This window comes from Plectropomus leopardus, chromosome 9 (assembly GCF_008729295.1).
Source record: "Plectropomus leopardus isolate mb chromosome 9, YSFRI_Pleo_2.0, whole genome shotgun sequence".
In the NCBI taxonomy this organism is placed as follows: domain Eukaryota; kingdom Metazoa; phylum Chordata; class Actinopteri; order Perciformes; family Serranidae; genus Plectropomus; species Plectropomus leopardus.
In genome coordinates this window covers 10734887-10752356 of record NC_056471.1, presented here as the reverse complement: position 1 = coordinate 10752356, position 17470 = coordinate 10734887, and positions in this window count along the sequence as shown.

Genomic DNA, 17470 nt, shown 5'->3' with positions numbered 1-17470 from the left:
CATAATTTGGCATGTCGAAAATATGACAAAAAATCCAAGACTATAGTAAGGCAAAAATGTCAAAATATGTCATGTCCCAAAAACTGTTGAAAACAGCTGAAAACAACTTAAAATAACCTGCCAAAACACGCCATAGCAATGAAAGTTGCAAAAAGAGCCAAAATCACTATAATTTGGCATGTCGAAAATATGACCAGAAATCCAAGACTATAGTCAGGCAAAAATGTGAAAATATTTCATGTCCCAAAAACTGTTGAAAACAGCTGAAAACAACTTAAAATAGCCTGCCAAGACACGCCATAGCAATCAAAGTTGCAAAAAGAGCCAAAAACAGCATAATTTGGCATGTCGAAAATATGACCAAAAATCCAAGACTATAGTAAGGCAAAAATTTGAAAATATTTCATGTCCCAAAAACTGTTGAAAACAGCTGGAAACAGCTTAGAATAGCCTGATAAGACGCACCATAGCAAAGAAAGTTGCAAAAAGAGGCAAAATGAGCATAACTTAGCGAGTCGAAAATATGACCAAAAATCCAAGACTATAGTAAGGCAAAAATTGCAAAATTGGACATTTCCCAAAAACTGTTGAAAACAGCTGGAAACAACTTAAAATAGCCTGCCAAGACACGCCATGGTATAGAAAGTTGCAAAAAGAGCCAAAAAAAGCATAATTTGGCATGTTGAAAATATGACCAAAAATTCAAGACTATAGTAAGGAAAAAATGTCAAAATTTGCCATGTCCCAAAAATTGCTGAAAACTGCTGGAAACAGCTTAAAATAGCCTGCCAAAACACACCGAAGCAACGAAAGTTGCAAAAAGAGCCAAAAACAGCAAGATTTGGCATGTCGAAAATATGAACGAAAATACAAGACAAGGCAAGGCAAGGTAAGGCAAAAAAGTCAAAATTTGACATGTGCCAAAAACTGTTGATAACAGCTGAAAACAGCTGAGAATAGCCTGCCAAGACATGCTATAGCAAGGAAAGTTGTAAAAAGAGGCAAAATAAGCATTATTTAGGAAGACAAAAAATATTAACTAAATACCAAGACTATAGTAAGACAATTGTTGCAATTGTGAACATTTGTTAGTAGTAGCTTCCAATAAATCTTCTTTTTTTTGCCACACATACTCTGACTCCATCTTCTCTTTTGATTGTCATGTTGATGTCTCCTTTCCACCCATAAATCTTAGGAGACGTAACAGCAATAATGTCAAAATTTGACATGTTCCAAAAACTGTTGAAAACAGCTGGAAACAGCTTAGATTAGCTGCTCAATACATGTCATAGCAAAGAAAGTTGCAAATAGAGCCAAAAACAGCATAATTCGGCATGTGGAAAATATGACCAAAAATTGTTTGACGTCCAAAAAAACAGCTGAAAAGACCTCCAAACAACATTAAATAGCGTGCTGACACATGCCATAGCATTAAAACATGCAAAAATGGCCCAAAACACCATAATATAGCATGTTGAAAAACTGACCAAAAAAGCAAGGCTATAGTATGGCAAAAATGTCAGAATTTGAGATGTCCTAAAACAGCTGATAACATCTCCAAACAGCATACAATAGTGTGATTAGACACGCCATAGCATTAAATCTTAAAAGTAGGGCCAAAACACCATAATAAAGCATGTAGAAAAAATGACCAAAAAAAAGGCAGGCATGTATGTTTGGCAAAAATGTCAAAATTTGACATGTCCCAAAAACAGCTGAAAACACCTCAAAACAGCATAAAATAGAGCGCTGAGACACGCCATAGCATTAAAATATGCAAAAATGGCCCAAACACCACAATATAGTATGTCGAAAAACTGACCAAAAAAGCAAGGCTATAGTATGGCAAAAATGTCAAAATTTGACATGTCCCAAAAAACAGCTGAAAACACTTAAAAACAGCATAAAATAGCTTGCTGAGAAATGCCATAACATTAAAACTAGCAAAAATGGCCCAAAAAACATAATTTAACATGTCAAAAAGGCCAAAAAATTGGCCAAAAAGGCAAAACTATACTATATCGAAAAAAGTCCAATTTTGACTGCTTCTAAAAATGGCTGAAAACAACATATAACAGCGTCTAGAGATGCTTCATAGTCAAATTTTGACTGTTCCTAAAAATGGCTGAAAACGACGAGATGTGTCATCGTATGGAAAATGGGAATGAAGGCCAAAAATGGCCCAAAACCTCATTATTTAGCATGTCAAAAAATGGCCAAAAAGGCAATAGTATAGTATGTCGAAAAAAGTCCAATTTTGACTACTCCCAAAAATGGCTGAAAACAACTTATAATAGCTTGTAGAGATGTGTCATCGTATGTAAAGTGGGAATAAAGGCCAAGAAAGGCCAAAACCCTCATCATTTAGCATGGCAAAAAATGGCAAAAAAAAAGCATTAGTATAGTATGTAGAAAAAAGTCAAATTTTGACTGCTCCTAAAAATGGCTGAAAACCACATATTATAGTTTGTAGAGATGTGTCATCGTATGAAAAGCGAGGAAAAAGGGCCAAAACAGTCCAAAAACTTCATAATATAGCATGCTGGAAAAATGGCCAATAACCTCAAAGTATAGTATGGCGGGGAAAAAAAATGACTGAAAGGGCATAATATAGCTCAAGTGTACTATGACTTGTTTTTGACATACTGTATTATGACTTTTTTTGGCATGGGATTCCACCAGCTTTACTGCTGCGGCACTGTTTTCACATCCCTGAGAGCATCTGTCAGTTTCAGAAGCAGATCGTCTGGCCAGCTGATACTGTAGACCCTATGAGATTGTGCTTGCTTCTTCATTTTCCCTTGATTTTGTGGTCATTTTTCCTTGATTTTAGTGATTCTGCCATGGCACTTTGTTGGGCTGCAGCCTGCAGTCCAGCCACAGCAAAGTAGATCAAGTAGAAGTAGAATTTCAGCCGTTTTTTAGTTAAAAAAAAAAAAAAAAAGAAAGTTCATCTTGATAGTTATACAGATCAGTAAAAATAAATCCAGTTACACATGAAAAAGATATTAGAGTTGTTGTTGTGATTTAGTTAAAAACATAACGATCTTATTAATTGTACAGATGGATAATTAATAATTAAATCATAAACGAAATAAATAAAATAGACTCCGTGTGAATTAATGAGTCCTAAAACGTAGAAGACCGTTAGCCTCTAAGCACTCGCGGTTCCCTCCTCTAAAAGTCAACGGGTGTTCTGAATGGGTTTTCGGTAAAACGCCTTAAACAAGGTCTGTGGTTAACACAGGCTAAAGATATTGAGATGTTTTGTTCTGCAACATAAAATACTTCCACTTAAACCCAATTTTTGAACTTTTAAGGTTTTACTCATCTTAAAAAGGGCGGTTGCTAACAAATGGCTAAATGGGACTACAGTGTTTGTTGGGAACGTTAGGCGTCATTCACAATGGACACAGAAACTCATCAAACCCACTTGTCCGCTTTACAGCTTTACAGGGTTGCACTAAAACTTGTAGATTTATGTTTATAATATTTTTCGATCGTGTTTTAAAGTGTTTTTACAGTGTTTGAAGTGGTGACGTGTAATATGTGCGACCACAATGTAGTTCATGTATAGCCAAACAAAACGTGTAAATCTCATAAACCTGTGCCCATCAGAGAGCTTATTTTTGGCGATAACCAAAAATCCCATACAAAAATTCCGTAAGGTTTCTGACGAGGGAACCAGTGCGATGCTAACTTCCTGGTTGGCCTACAAAAATACGTTATCCCTTCACCACTCTATATATCTATGAGTATATTTTTGCCGGACACGGACAGCAACCATCCGCATTGCATCCGGTGAATTTTCAAATTAAAACGCCTTGCACAGCCTCGGGATCATGTTTAACTTGACTAAAACGTTACATCAACCGCATCCGCTGCTTCTCCATCCAGCAGCCCTCAGAGCCCTGCCCTGCAGGAGAATTAATGCTCCTGATAACAGTCACTGTACAAGAAATAGACAAAAGTAGATCTTAATTAACAAAAGCACTTTTTTTTTTTTTTTTTTTTTTACAAAAAGACAGCCCAACAAAGCGCCATGGTAGAATCAATAAAATCAAGGAAAAATGACCACAAAATTGAGGGAATGTGAAGTAATAAGCATAATCGTATAGGGTCTACAGTATTAGCTAGCAGGACACTTTGCTTCTGAAACGCTTAACAGACGCTCTCAGTGGGATATAGAGCCGAGTGGAGGACGGAGCAAAACAGCCCTGCAGCCATAACACTCTGGACATGCTGCTGGTGGAATCTCAGGGTTATACTTTAACCATTTTTTAAATATGTATATTAGTAGTCATACTATAGTATATCTTAAAGAAAACACCAAAATCTAATCAGTTAATTCTTGAGTCCATTTAAACACTTTTAACACTACATACCCAAGTCAACTACAAGTAGGGCCTACTTTAGAATTGTAACATTGTAGTAATACTGAAATCTGTAAAATCACGGATATCAAAAAAGAACGTTTTTCTCAGAGTTGCATCTCCTTGTAACGCACTTATGCTGGTCAAAAAAAAAACTGGCAACAAGATTTTTTCCCCTTCTGATGACAGTGATGGGGCAGCATCAGAAACGGTAAATTAGCAAAACATCTGGAGCTCAGACAGCATCCGATTCTTTAAATGTTCAAACACACTGATGTGATGTGGAGCTTGTTGACTCATACTGGTCCTCTGCAATGCACCAACCACTTTTTAACATTTTACACAAGCTTTCATTCCACTCTCTCCTCTGGCCCTTTTCTCCACCTCCCTCTGAAATCAACAAATCCACTTATCACCATCTCCCAATTATATCTGACAGAAAATTGCAAATCAATAATGGCTGTCTGCTACTCTTTATAAAATGCTAATGATCCAAGAGTGAATCACTTACAAATCATTCTGTAATTTATCATCTACAGTAACTTTGTAATGATATCTATCTCCAGTCCAGGTCCTCTAAACATCCTTCTTTAGCCACGAAGGTGAGTCACTCTGGGTTTAATTACTTAAGCTATGAGTGAAACCTTGCAGGGCTGTTGTTTTCCTAAAGTCATTCTGCTTTGTCCCTGTGGCTATAGCCCCAGCTCAATTGTCAGCGATTCACCACTGTGCTCTCTATGTCCGGACACAGCTTAGAGATGTAAGGAGAGGAATTTATGGAAATAATATGCATTAAAAAAGATGAGAGAGGAGCCAAAGTCAGAGCAGGCAGCTGTCATTGGTAGTGATTCAGAGGTCTATGAGGCCTCTCACTTTGTTCCTAAATTATTCATGCAATCTGTCAATGCTGCTGTCTAGGCAGACTCCTCTCCCTATGTGTTCAATGATGACAGAAATCCTGGGCTATGTTCACTGCTATCTCCTGCAAATCCCCCACAGGAGACACACACCGCAGTTGCAAAGCTCCAGCACATGTTTTTGTGTGTGAGAGCATATACTCCCACTCATATATGATATGGCTACACATGAGCTTGAACGTCTCCTTTTCTGTTTTTTTTTTCTTTTCATAAGCTTTAGAATAATTTTGCATATTTGTTATGCGCTTTAAAGTCTTTGCAAGAGAGCTGTCATATGTCTCTAAGTGTTCCCTCATGCAAAGCAGATACAAAACACACAGTGGTATGAATATTCAAGCACAAATGCGTGCGTGCACACACACACACACACACGCACCATGCTTACAACCACAGAGTGTGATTCTTCTTTCTCTCTCATCCCAGTGAGAAGGGCTGCAGCTCCACTTCTCTTTGTGGGAAACTATAAAAGACAAATATTCCTCAGATGTTGGAAAGCATGTATTATTGAAACACTCCCCTCAAAATAGCCCCCTAAAGTTCCCTCCGCCACATGATAAAACTCTTAATATATATAAAAAAGTAAAACTAAAAGATAAACTTCCTCTAATGAATATTCACGCTGAGTGCAGTGCGGTCACTCGTGTTGACGTGTTGATCTAATGAAGTTTATCTGGCCTCGTGATGTTGTGCCTGCTGTGTTTTTGAGAGGGACCATGCAGCTCAAACTGAGACAGATCCAAGCCACTGTCACTCAGTATTAGGATGGATTTTGTCTCTCGTCTTTCAAGGATGACCACATTTTGGGTTTGTGTGTGTGTGTGTGTGTGTGTGTGTGTTTGTGTGTGTGTGTTGTCTCTTGAGCAGTGGCGTTGATAGACCTGGGCATTTCAGGTTTCAGCTCTGACTGTTTTCTTAATAGCCCCTGATCTAAATATATAGGCTGTAAGTACAAAATATGACTAGGCTTACTACTTTCATTCATGCATGAAAGCCCCCGAAAAATGATATAATATAGTTGATCAAAACGTTTGGGGTCTTCTGTGTCATTCAAGCATTAAATATGTAATCACTTTAATGTTGCAACTAATAAAGTTTAGTTCATTTTCTATCTACAACATGTTCTCATCCCATGTTGTCACATATTTCTATTTTATTAGTGGACCTTCATGTCTACATATTACACTCTCGGTATCCTCCTGCACTGCTTATGACGCTCCAGGATGCTGCAAACAATGCAGGGATGACCAAAAAAAGCACATGCTAAGGATTAGGCAACAAAAGCACACAGCTATCAATGCCAGGACATCAACAAAAACACTTGGCTATCAACACCAGGATGTCAACAAAAGTACATGGTTATTCTATCAACACCAGGATGTCAACAAAAGTACATCAATGCCAGGATGTCAACAAAAGCATTAGGAATTCATAACCAAGGCACAGGTGGTTAGTTTTGGGTAAGAGAGGCACATGGTTAGGTTTAGAAAAAGATATCACCCAGCAGTGGGAGATCAGAGACTGCTCTGCACAGTCTTCACAGAAAAATGGGCTGTGTTCGAAACCACCTACTATACCAGCAGTATGTACTGATTTGGTCAAAATGCAGTATGCAGTATGCAAACAAAAGCAAAATCCATAGTATGCCAGACATACCCGATGTCACACTGATTCAGAAAAAATCCTCAGTATGCATCAGACCAGTCTGCCTCACCTACTGTTTCCCATAATGAATTGCGCAGAGAGCGTAACTGTAGTTGTCCTGCCACCAGTGGCTCAAGCCCAGCCATCACACAGCTGGGCACACCTAAGCCACCAGATGGGGTCCTTTGCTTACCCTAGTGTTATAGTTAATTAATTAGACCTTGCCAAAATCATATTTTTATCTTTTAAAGTCATGTACATTATTTTAGTCAGGTAAACCACACACCAAAGTATGCTAATAAGAGTACCTTTATACAGGAGACATGAGAATTCATTTTCTATTTTTTAAAGATAATTCTTTTGGCTTTTCATGTCTTGATTATAGTGCAGTTAGAGAGTGCCAGGAAAGGGGGAGAGAAAACGGGGATGACACACAGCAAAGGACCGCAAGCTGGAATCAAACCCAGGCCGCTGCTAAAAACTCAACGTATATGGGGAACACACTCTACTTGCTGAGCTAGAGGCCGCCCCAATATGATGGAATTTTAACCACCAAACCAGCCTGGGCTTTCACGTGAACAAGATACAATTAGAAATCAGAAAGGGAAAGGAATTTGGCAGTAGTGCAAATGTAATGGCGGTATATCTGGTCACTTCCAGTCGTTAGCACTATCGAATATGTATATCACTTGTTTTCTCTATTTTTAAACCATAAATGGATGCTAAGCGGTAGCTATTGTTGCTATTGTTTGCTTCTGCTTTCAAAAACCGGAAACCAGCCATGCCTGGCTCAGAATCCTGCAGAACGGATCAAACTACACAGCTATACTGCATACTACTGTCGAATGCAGTATGCAGTATGTAGAGCATACTGCATACTGAGTGCAATTGTAGTACGCAGTACACTGTTTTGAATAAGCCATGGTTAACCCCGAATATCATGGATCAAGCTGTTGCACTGGATGGACTGACCTTCTTGCGAGCCATAAGGACACAAACTCTGATGTTCAAAAAATGCACTGCAGGATTTGAATGATGCCACCAGCAGCAACATGCCTGAGCAACCAGATAGAATTGTGGTGAGTGTATCTTTTGGTCATTAGATTAGATTTTCATTCAAAAACGGGTATTAAAAATTAATTAAAAAACAAGTGTTTATTGTATTTTTGCTTTAAAATGCAAAATTTAAAATTGAAATACAAGGCGTTTTTCTTTTTCGTGGTCAAAAGGTATAAGCAAAAATGACATTTTTTTTTTAGATTTTCATTCTTTATTTAGTATATCAAAAAACATCACTTAGAGGCAGAAATGAAAAAGGGCCCTTTTTTTCATTTTCTGTGACCGCATGTGGTCATAGCGAGAGCGCCAAATAGTGCAGCAGTGTGCCAATGAGTCCAAGATAAAACGAGGGAGAACACCAGAGCGGCTTTGCATTTTTTATTTAGATTTATTATTCTCTATTCTTATATATGAAATTAGAGCAAACTGTTAAACATTTTCTCCTGGGGATTTGCTATTTACCCATGTATTCTACCTACCTACCTTGTATTTCAGTCATCTACCAAATAAAACTTGAAAATATGTTGTCACTATTTGTATTCATAAGCTTCTTCTCAGGTAGTACTTTTGAGACATTACATTCTAGTATTGACTGTGAATCTTAATGCTGCAAATGCATACCTTTATATTGTTTAAATTTGCTTCAAAGAGTATTATGATAAAATAATGGTAATGTGTTGTTGATTTATACAAGTAGAAACAAGCCACTTTTTTTTATACAATTTTAATTGTAGAATAGTAAAGTTGCATACATTTTAAAATAATTTGGAGATATAAGTGCTAGATTAAACACAAAATATATTTGCAGTACAGTACAGTAATCAAAATATTCACATGTAACAAGGGTAACAGTAGTAATATTGACCATGAAGATCTGGGAAACGGTAAAGAACTGACCAGACACATTAGCTTGGTATGACCGTTTATGAGGGTCACACACTGCCATGTACCATGACAGGACTGTCCGCTGTCCTCTCTGTATCTAGAGGGTCGGCTACAGACCTCATGCCAGGCGCAAGGCTCCCTCCTGCAAAGGCCAAGGTCCTCAGGTGTTTGGTCCACGACGCCCCGGCTCCCTCCTCTCCCCGCCCTTCTGCTCCTAATATGAGTTGTGGGGGTGATTTCTTCAGCAAAGTCCAATGTCACGCTCCCAAAATAACTGTATCAGCACAGACAACATGTCAGCGAGCTTGTAATGCGACAAAAGTAAATAGGCTAAGCTGCTAGCTTACAGACCTACCTTCTATCTGACTGAAGAAGCTAATGTGCTAGCTAACGTTAGCTAAACAATTCAATATGAAGCTAACGCTAACGTAGTTCAGAAACAACGTTACCCGCATCACACAGACTGCTTCTTTATAAATACGCAGGTAATGTACGCCGCGTCACTTGTTGAAATATAGTCGTAAATAGTTATATTAAAACACGCTATTTCTGGTTTTATTGCTGGTACTTAGTTCTTACCAATGTGCTCGCCACGTCGTCTCTCTGGTCCATGGATGTATTACAGGGAAGTCTTCGTCTCTGGTCGCATCGGTTGCCGTAGTTAGGAGCCTGCGTGTGCATGGGGCATGGATGTATTAGGCTCAATGCATGGATGTATTATAGTGAAATCGGCTCAGTGGCGCATGAGGCGTGGAGGTATCATAGTGGCATGATGGCCTCCTCTGCAGGGGAGGGGCGGTGTGGAGGCAGATCCACCCTTGCACACTGCTGCATCCGGTCACAGAAAATGAAAAAACGGCCGTTTTTCGTTTATGCCTCTAAGTGATTCTGGGTTTTGTTGATATACCAAACAGAACATGAAAATCAAGCCAATTTTTATGAAAAAGAAAAACGCCTTGTATTTCATTTTTTGTATTTCAAAACGAAAATCCAATAAGCACTTGTTTTTTTTATTTTTAATACCCGTTTTTGAACGGAAAATCCAATGACCAAAAGATATACAAATCAATTTTCATAGTAGGTGCTGTTTTTACTCAACTCATCCTTCAACTCAAAAGATGTAGCAGGATCAAGGAAGAATGTTATTGCGTTTTTTTAAACTTTGTTTAAATGACTAATAAATCGACCATCTACCTTCTTCAGTGTCCTCAAGATATAGAAACGCCCCTGCTGTTGATTCTTTAAAACTTACAATAAACTCATGAATTTAGTAAAGTGGTTTTGGCCTACAATGGTGCATTTTCGGCATTCTAAACAAATATTGATCAATGAGTCTCATTGCGAGCACTAAGTGCCTATTTAAGAAATGGGAGTACTGTTTGTTTCCATAGATGCTGACGTCAAGTGTTTGTGCAACAGCCTCAAGGAAGCTCAGGGAGGATGTTGGCTGAATGCACACACTCATGCACACATGCACTAATGGATGGACATAAGCAGATGCAGAGACAGACATTTATGTATTTGCGCGCACCCACACATGCAAACACAAGCACACACACCTTTAAATATTGTCTCTGAGTACACAGGACGTCTGCGTCCAACAGTGATCTAATTAAGAAAAGCCCAGTGAGCAGATTATCAATGTAACAGTAACCAAGGCCGACCGCTTTGCCTCCATGACAACCAGATATCAAAATCTGAGAAAGTCCCCGTGCTCAGTGATGCTGAGCTGCTTCAAATCAAAGCGGCTGTGCTGACTGTGTCTATATTTCATGTTTCAGTGGGGAAAAAATTACTTTCTCTCTTTCATCCACGTCACATCTGTCTTTTCACTTCTCCCTGTTGCTGTATATCGTTCCCTTGTTGCAGGACCTACTGTAATGATAAGACTCCAAAGGCTGAACATTAACTATGATCTCATCCACAGCTTTGGCTTCTGCTGTTTCTATTCAGACCTCAACTTATCTTCCAGACACACCTTTGCTTTGCAACAAACTTAAATCCCAAACTCCCTCCAGGTGAGGCACGCTCTCCTTTGAGAACGCTGTGATGACTTGCCGCTGGGGAAATTATGACCACTAGGTGATGAGATGAAACGGTCTGATATGACTGTATTTACTGAAATGTGCATATTTGTCAGATTGAGCCGGCCTCTGAATCACTCTGTCCTCTTATCTCGTTTTCTTCCCCCGAATGCCTTCTCCATAGTTCTACTGCATCCTCTCACTTTTCTTCAACTACTTATTTCCTTCTTTCATAATCTTTATCGCAACCATTATCCTCTCCGATGCCTTCGAACTTGGAGATAAGATCTTTCACACTGTTTTTCATTATTCAGATGGTCGTTATTCAAAAGTTATCTCTCTCATATGTCGCCCAGCTTCCTGTCATCCTTTTATCTCGACAAAAATGTATCTTTTGCCTTCTCTAAAATATGCTGAACTCTGAGGACCTTGTCTGACTCTGTCCTCCCACTGTCTCATACCAATGGAGTCAAAACCTCTTGTACATAAAAAGATATTTGCTGTAACATGTGATCTGTTAGTTTAATTCAACACCTTAACATTAACATTTCTCCTGGATGCAGTAATTTTATTTATTTATTTTATTTTTTGGCCACAGGAGGGCAGCAGATCAAGCTGTAAACACAACACTCAGCCTATAAAGTTCACTGGCATGTTGGCAAACAGTTACCAGTTTACACACCTATTAGCACTCATTTGTAGCTGTGTTTTTTGCCCTCTGGTGAATGTAAGCCTAAAATTAACTCTCCTTTTGGTTCTGTTGTGGTCTGCACCAACTCCTGAAAGAAAAATGACTCTTTACTGCTGCTACAATAAGGTAATCGCTAACTTTGTCTTGGTGCTGGACAATAGGTTAGAGTTTTGACATTAAAAAACGGTTGCCTATTATGTTAGGAAACACAGCCGCTGTTCATTTAATGAGACTGAACCAAAACAAAGTTGTGAGCTGTGACACCAAAACACTCATTCTAAAGATGCTAAAACACCTTAGCTAGCTCAGGGGAGCTTTAGAGTTGAATGATAATTCTTTGTGATAGGGTGATAAAACTTTAATGTTGGAAAAATAATCTCATCATCTGACGATATCATGTATATTCCGTATTGGCTTGTTCCATCTCTTCATTGAGATTATGTTTATAGTGAGTGCAAGATCCAGATTCTCTTTGAAGTGGAAATATTCTGGATATATTGTGCATCATTATGTAGACATTTTCCCCAAATGAACCCTGACACATTCTGCATCCTTGGAAACTTTAGGTTCTCAACTAGAATTGGAAATAGCCTACAATTAGGCAATATGTATTCTAACAATGTTTGGCAGCAGAGCATAAGTTTGTAATGACTCACCATTTTGTGGCTCTGTGAGGTTCAAGTCTGAGGAAAAAATGAAAAGAGATAAATCATTACATCAACAATACAAACAAATAAAGATAAACCAATCAGATGGCATTTTTTCATTGCTGCTGGTGAAACTTTGTTCAAGAGCAATAAACCAGACTGTGCTTAAATTTTGTCTGGCTTGGCCATTACTGTCCATTTAAACAAATTTGGTACAATTTTTTGTTCACAACAACTTAGCCATTTTGTTCAGGCAAACAAAGGCCCTACTTAATTAAAGTTTTAAACAGAAATTGTCTGTCAAAGTTTTTTAACAACAGGAATTAGCGAGTATACCATTATCTGTATTTCTTCAACCAGCTAAATTATCCGTACCAGTTTCCATACTCGTAATGGATGTAGTTTAAACCGAAAAGGGAAGGGACTTAAACTGAAGGTGGGTGGGGCCTTACCGGTAGTTATTGTTTTAAGCCTGAAAGACTGCCTAAGGGATGATGTTTTCCTGTAGGCACATCCAAAAGCTAATGTCATCCTGGTCAAGGACTTTTCTATTAACTTTTGGATCACTGCAAAAAGTTATGTGTCAAACATTTATGTTACTTACATGTTTAGCTCAGCAAGATAATCTTCACAAATGAACAAAAGCTATTGGCTAAAACCTTTTTTAAGACACATAAAAACTTCAAAGTTTGCGAGTGGGGTATACTGGCATAGAACAAATCATGAAAGTCTCTTAAGCCTGTGTTTAACCAAAAACTCATCCAAAAAAACCCATTGACTTTGAGACAAGGGAACCGGAGGTGCTGAAATACTAAGGATTTTTTGGAATTTAGGACTCATTCTCTGTTGATATGGCTTGATCAAAGGTTGCTATATGTATTTATAAAAAATATATATTTACAGAACTGCCTCAGAATTTATCTTCACACCACTTTTGATCACATGAGTAAGAGATTGAACACAGCTACCCAGATGAGTGTTTTCCTTCAGCACAAGTATTAATATTGATGGGCTTTCCTCGGATAATATTCATGCTCATAAAAAGCACATAATCTGTAGCGGATATTCTTGTCATCCAAATATTCTGCTTAACCCCAGTAACAATATTGCCAGTGAAATTGAAAACCAACCCCAGATTCATTGGCTATATTTGAGTATTGCTCATGGTCTGGTTATCTTTTCCCAACTTAATCTCCGCACTGTGTCCAGGAATGGACAAATTTGAACATGTATTATTTCCACGATACTACATATGGAGAATCAAGAATGCACACATCGCACATTAACAGCTTTGTAAAACTGGCTCTGAGTCTGACCTGCTATTATTCTATTTGGCTCTCTGTATGTCTGTCTCTGTTCTTCAGAGCCATAAATGTGCACAACCCACCATGCACACAGTCAACTTTATACAGCTGTGAGGACCATATGAAAGCAGCGTGACAGCCAGGTGTGTGTCTCAGCAGGCGATAACTCTATGAATCAGTGAGCCAGTTGCGAGACATTGTGTCTCCTGCAGCGCCCCCCCGCTTCCTGTTTCTCCTGTCCGTCATCTCCCTGCAGGTGCTCTTCCTATCTGCTTCATTTGTTTTCATTTTTTTTAAAAAAGAACTCCTATGTTTTTCCCCTCACATCCACTCAGTCTGCACCAGTTTTACCTCCTTTGTAGTGGGGCAAAGAGAGATCTCATCCATCTTTTTTTTGGTGTTAAACTGTCAGTCATGCAACGTGGAAGGTGAAATTTTTGTTTGCCTCACAAATCATAAGTTTAAAGCTTGAATCAAGTGTCTTCTTTTGAAGGAAAGCAAACTACTGTCAGAGGAAGACAGCATTTTTAACTAATCTTTAAACACAATTGCTCCTTTCTGGGATTTTGTTTTGTTTTTTGAATGACTACTCTTTATATCAAAGTATTAATGACGTGTCCTATGGTGCTAACGGTGGCAGGTGGCCAGCGTGTTTACCTTGGCCCTCCGAGGCACTGTCACACGAGAGCGTACTCATGGGTTTATCATCGTGTTGACACTCAGAGGGATTATACAAAGACAGAAACAAGCAAGGTTTATCAGCCTCAGACCCAAAGAGACACACACACCATACATACTGACACCAAAAAAAAAAAAAAAAAACACTTCTCTGAAGAAGAGGGGCAATGAGTACTGCAGAAAACACACACACATTTGGCAACTTGAGCTCTTTCCCACTATCTCTCTCTCCCCCTTTCACTCGGCTTCAATTCACCACACTCATATCTGCGGGAATAAGCTCCCTGCATGTTGTCTTTCAACTAAGTAAGGTAAACAAAATGCTCACTTCAAAGACAAAGTTTCTCAGTTTCCTAATTGATAATCCTGCTCTTGACATCCAGCTTTGACAGGCTGGGTTTTGTTTGCAACAGAGCTGCGTTCATCCTCTGATGTTCTCTGTGGCTCCCTTGCTGTTTTTCCTTTACTGCACAGTCTATTTTAGTGGAGACCCCACTGAGTTGCTCCATAATTATAAAGGATTATTATTAAAGATTCACCATTAGTATTAATGTGATTTTTTTCAATGAAACATTTGTGTTCACTTTAATTCGCTTTGTCGCAACTCCCAGCTTTGACCTCTTCCTAACATAAATTCCAATTTCAATCCCAAATTTTAACTCTAAAACTGGGCAAAATATCCTCTCTGTAGATTTTCTATCCCTGCAAGGGAATTTGGTCCTCTTAACAGCAGAAATACAAGAACGTGCACACATCCAAACGCACACTACACACACACTCCCACAGCCAGTTCCCCCTTTGCGATAACTCCTACAAAACGCCTGTCATCCTTACTCAGTCATACACAAGCAGGGAGTCAGCGCAAGCCGATGGATCAATTTAGTACAGAAAAGCTGTGGCATTCTTCAAATGTAATGGGCTTTGATGTAGACGCTGAGCTGCATTACAGAACCCTGCTGAAGCCACTGAAACCTCTTTTCATCTGCCTGCTTCCTATGCAGAGGACGTTGGCAGGAAACGTGCCTCACTTCGGCTACGCTTTTTTTTTCTCTCTCCTCGTGCTCAGAGCAGTGCAGTTCATGGCGTGCACACACCTACACTCACACATCCTCTTTTGCTTGCACTAATTTATGTTCTTCTCAGTTGCATGGGAAATAACTACTTCCTTCCAGTTTGTCGGTTCTCATTGCCAGCCAGAATCTCACTTTTGACCCTATTTGTGACAACATGATCATTTTGAGTTTTTATGGATTGAAAACAGCTGAACTCTTATGAGATTTCTTCCTGATTATGAAATATAATTCCATCTGTGTAACACTGAACTGTCCTTCCATGGCTACAGACTGCCCCCTGGTGGAAAATTGTTCATAGCATATGTTTGCATTGTGTTGTTTCCTGTATAGGTAGATTAAATCACATTTTCTATTGTGTTGTAGTGAGGATAACACCTTGCAGCGGCTTCCTCTCAAATAATCAGAGCCATTATAGTGGGGCTCTGATTGTTGCCATAACTAAATTAAACTTGGCTAAAAAATTAGATAATAGCCTGAACTTTATATTTAAAAAAATGTGGAAGCTCTCTGAGACCCCTCTTAAAGTAATAATCTCAAGCATTTTCATTTAAATATCTGTTAAATCACTATCATTCTAAAGATTAATTAACACAAAGGTGATTGAGCCTATGATTCACTAATGAAAGTTCTGCATTATTTATTTAATAACTAATGATTAAATATAAATAATTTATTTATATTTGCAGTTTTAGTGTCAGCAACAATGATTGGGGGAAAAAAAAAAGCTGTATTAACTAATTGCTAATGCAAACAGAGCATTTCCTTCCGCTGCAGCTTAACACTAAAAGCATTTATTATTTTATTATGAAGTGGTCACAGAAAATGCAATGTGTTGGTTGGTGATATTGGCATCACCACAGAATTTGTTAAAGATTATTTTTTAAGGTTTTCTTGCCTTTAATCAATAGGACAGTTTATGTATGAAGGGGGGGGGGGGGGGGGCGATTTGCAGTAAAGGGCTGAGGCCATAATCTTAACTCGTGGCCACTGAACGAGGACACAACCTCTGTACATGGGGTGCCTGCTCTATCCATTTAGCCACCAGGTGCCCCACTGCCGTAGTCTTTTCAGCATTTTTTGACAGTGCATTAGTTTGAAATGCTGCAGGGAATAATGCAACAATCAGCAACAGCGACAGTGAGCAGTTAGATGAAGAGCAGCAGGTGACAGACAGCACACCTTCAACTAAGTGGGGTAACTAGCTCCTTTTCCTGTGCCCTGCTGTCTGCAAAATCATGCCGTGTGCATTGTAAAATCAGATCATGGTTGGTCACAGAATATTGGAAAAATCCCAATCATTGCCTGCCTTTCATAATGAAACAACAATATTTTATTTTGCTGCCCTAGAACTTCATGACCTGCAGTATTAAACCACATTGAACTAGAATCTTCGATCTTCGTCAATCTTCATCAATTTGACACACCAAGCCGACATCCTAAAACTAGCTGCGACGAAAACTCCACACTGCGTCACCCTCACATTGCCGTGTCTCGGCTAATAAATTGCACAGGAATACACCAAACTGACTGCCAACCAGCAGGTATGTTCTGCACCTGCGTGAGAGGAGATACTCCTACATACCAGCAGACTGCGGGCATTTGTATTCATCATTCAAATTGGTGAACTGGAGGACCTCCATGGGACTACTTAGCTGGTTATTACATTAACAGCACAATCGAATGTTGCAAGAACAAAGTGTATTTACCAGCGACACAACCTACCAGGAAACTTTTCTGTTAAGAGTTTAAAGGTTTTAAAAAAAAAAAAAAATCTTACCTCATACAACAAGTTTGTTTCCACCTCCCTCCTTCTTAACTTTAGCTGTTGGTTCACACCTGTTACTTCTGTTCCTCTTCTTGTGCCGTGCGCTACACAGCCAGTCAGAGTGATTTTATCCACCAACGGACTCCATGGCTGCCGCCGCTTCAAAATGCTGAATGGGCTGGTAAAAAAAAGCTGAGAATAGGATATCTTTATTGTCACTGTACAGATTCATGCAACAAAATTCATTTGCACTGCCTGAGCGGGGCTCAAATAACACCTGACGAGGGCCCACAGTATAAGATACACTGTGGCTACGAGGGCCACAGGTACTCACCATCGGACCATTGTGGGCAGACAGCCTATGGTCGGCTTGGTGTGTCACAGCCTTCGAGGAGCAAAATGGTTTAGTCCAC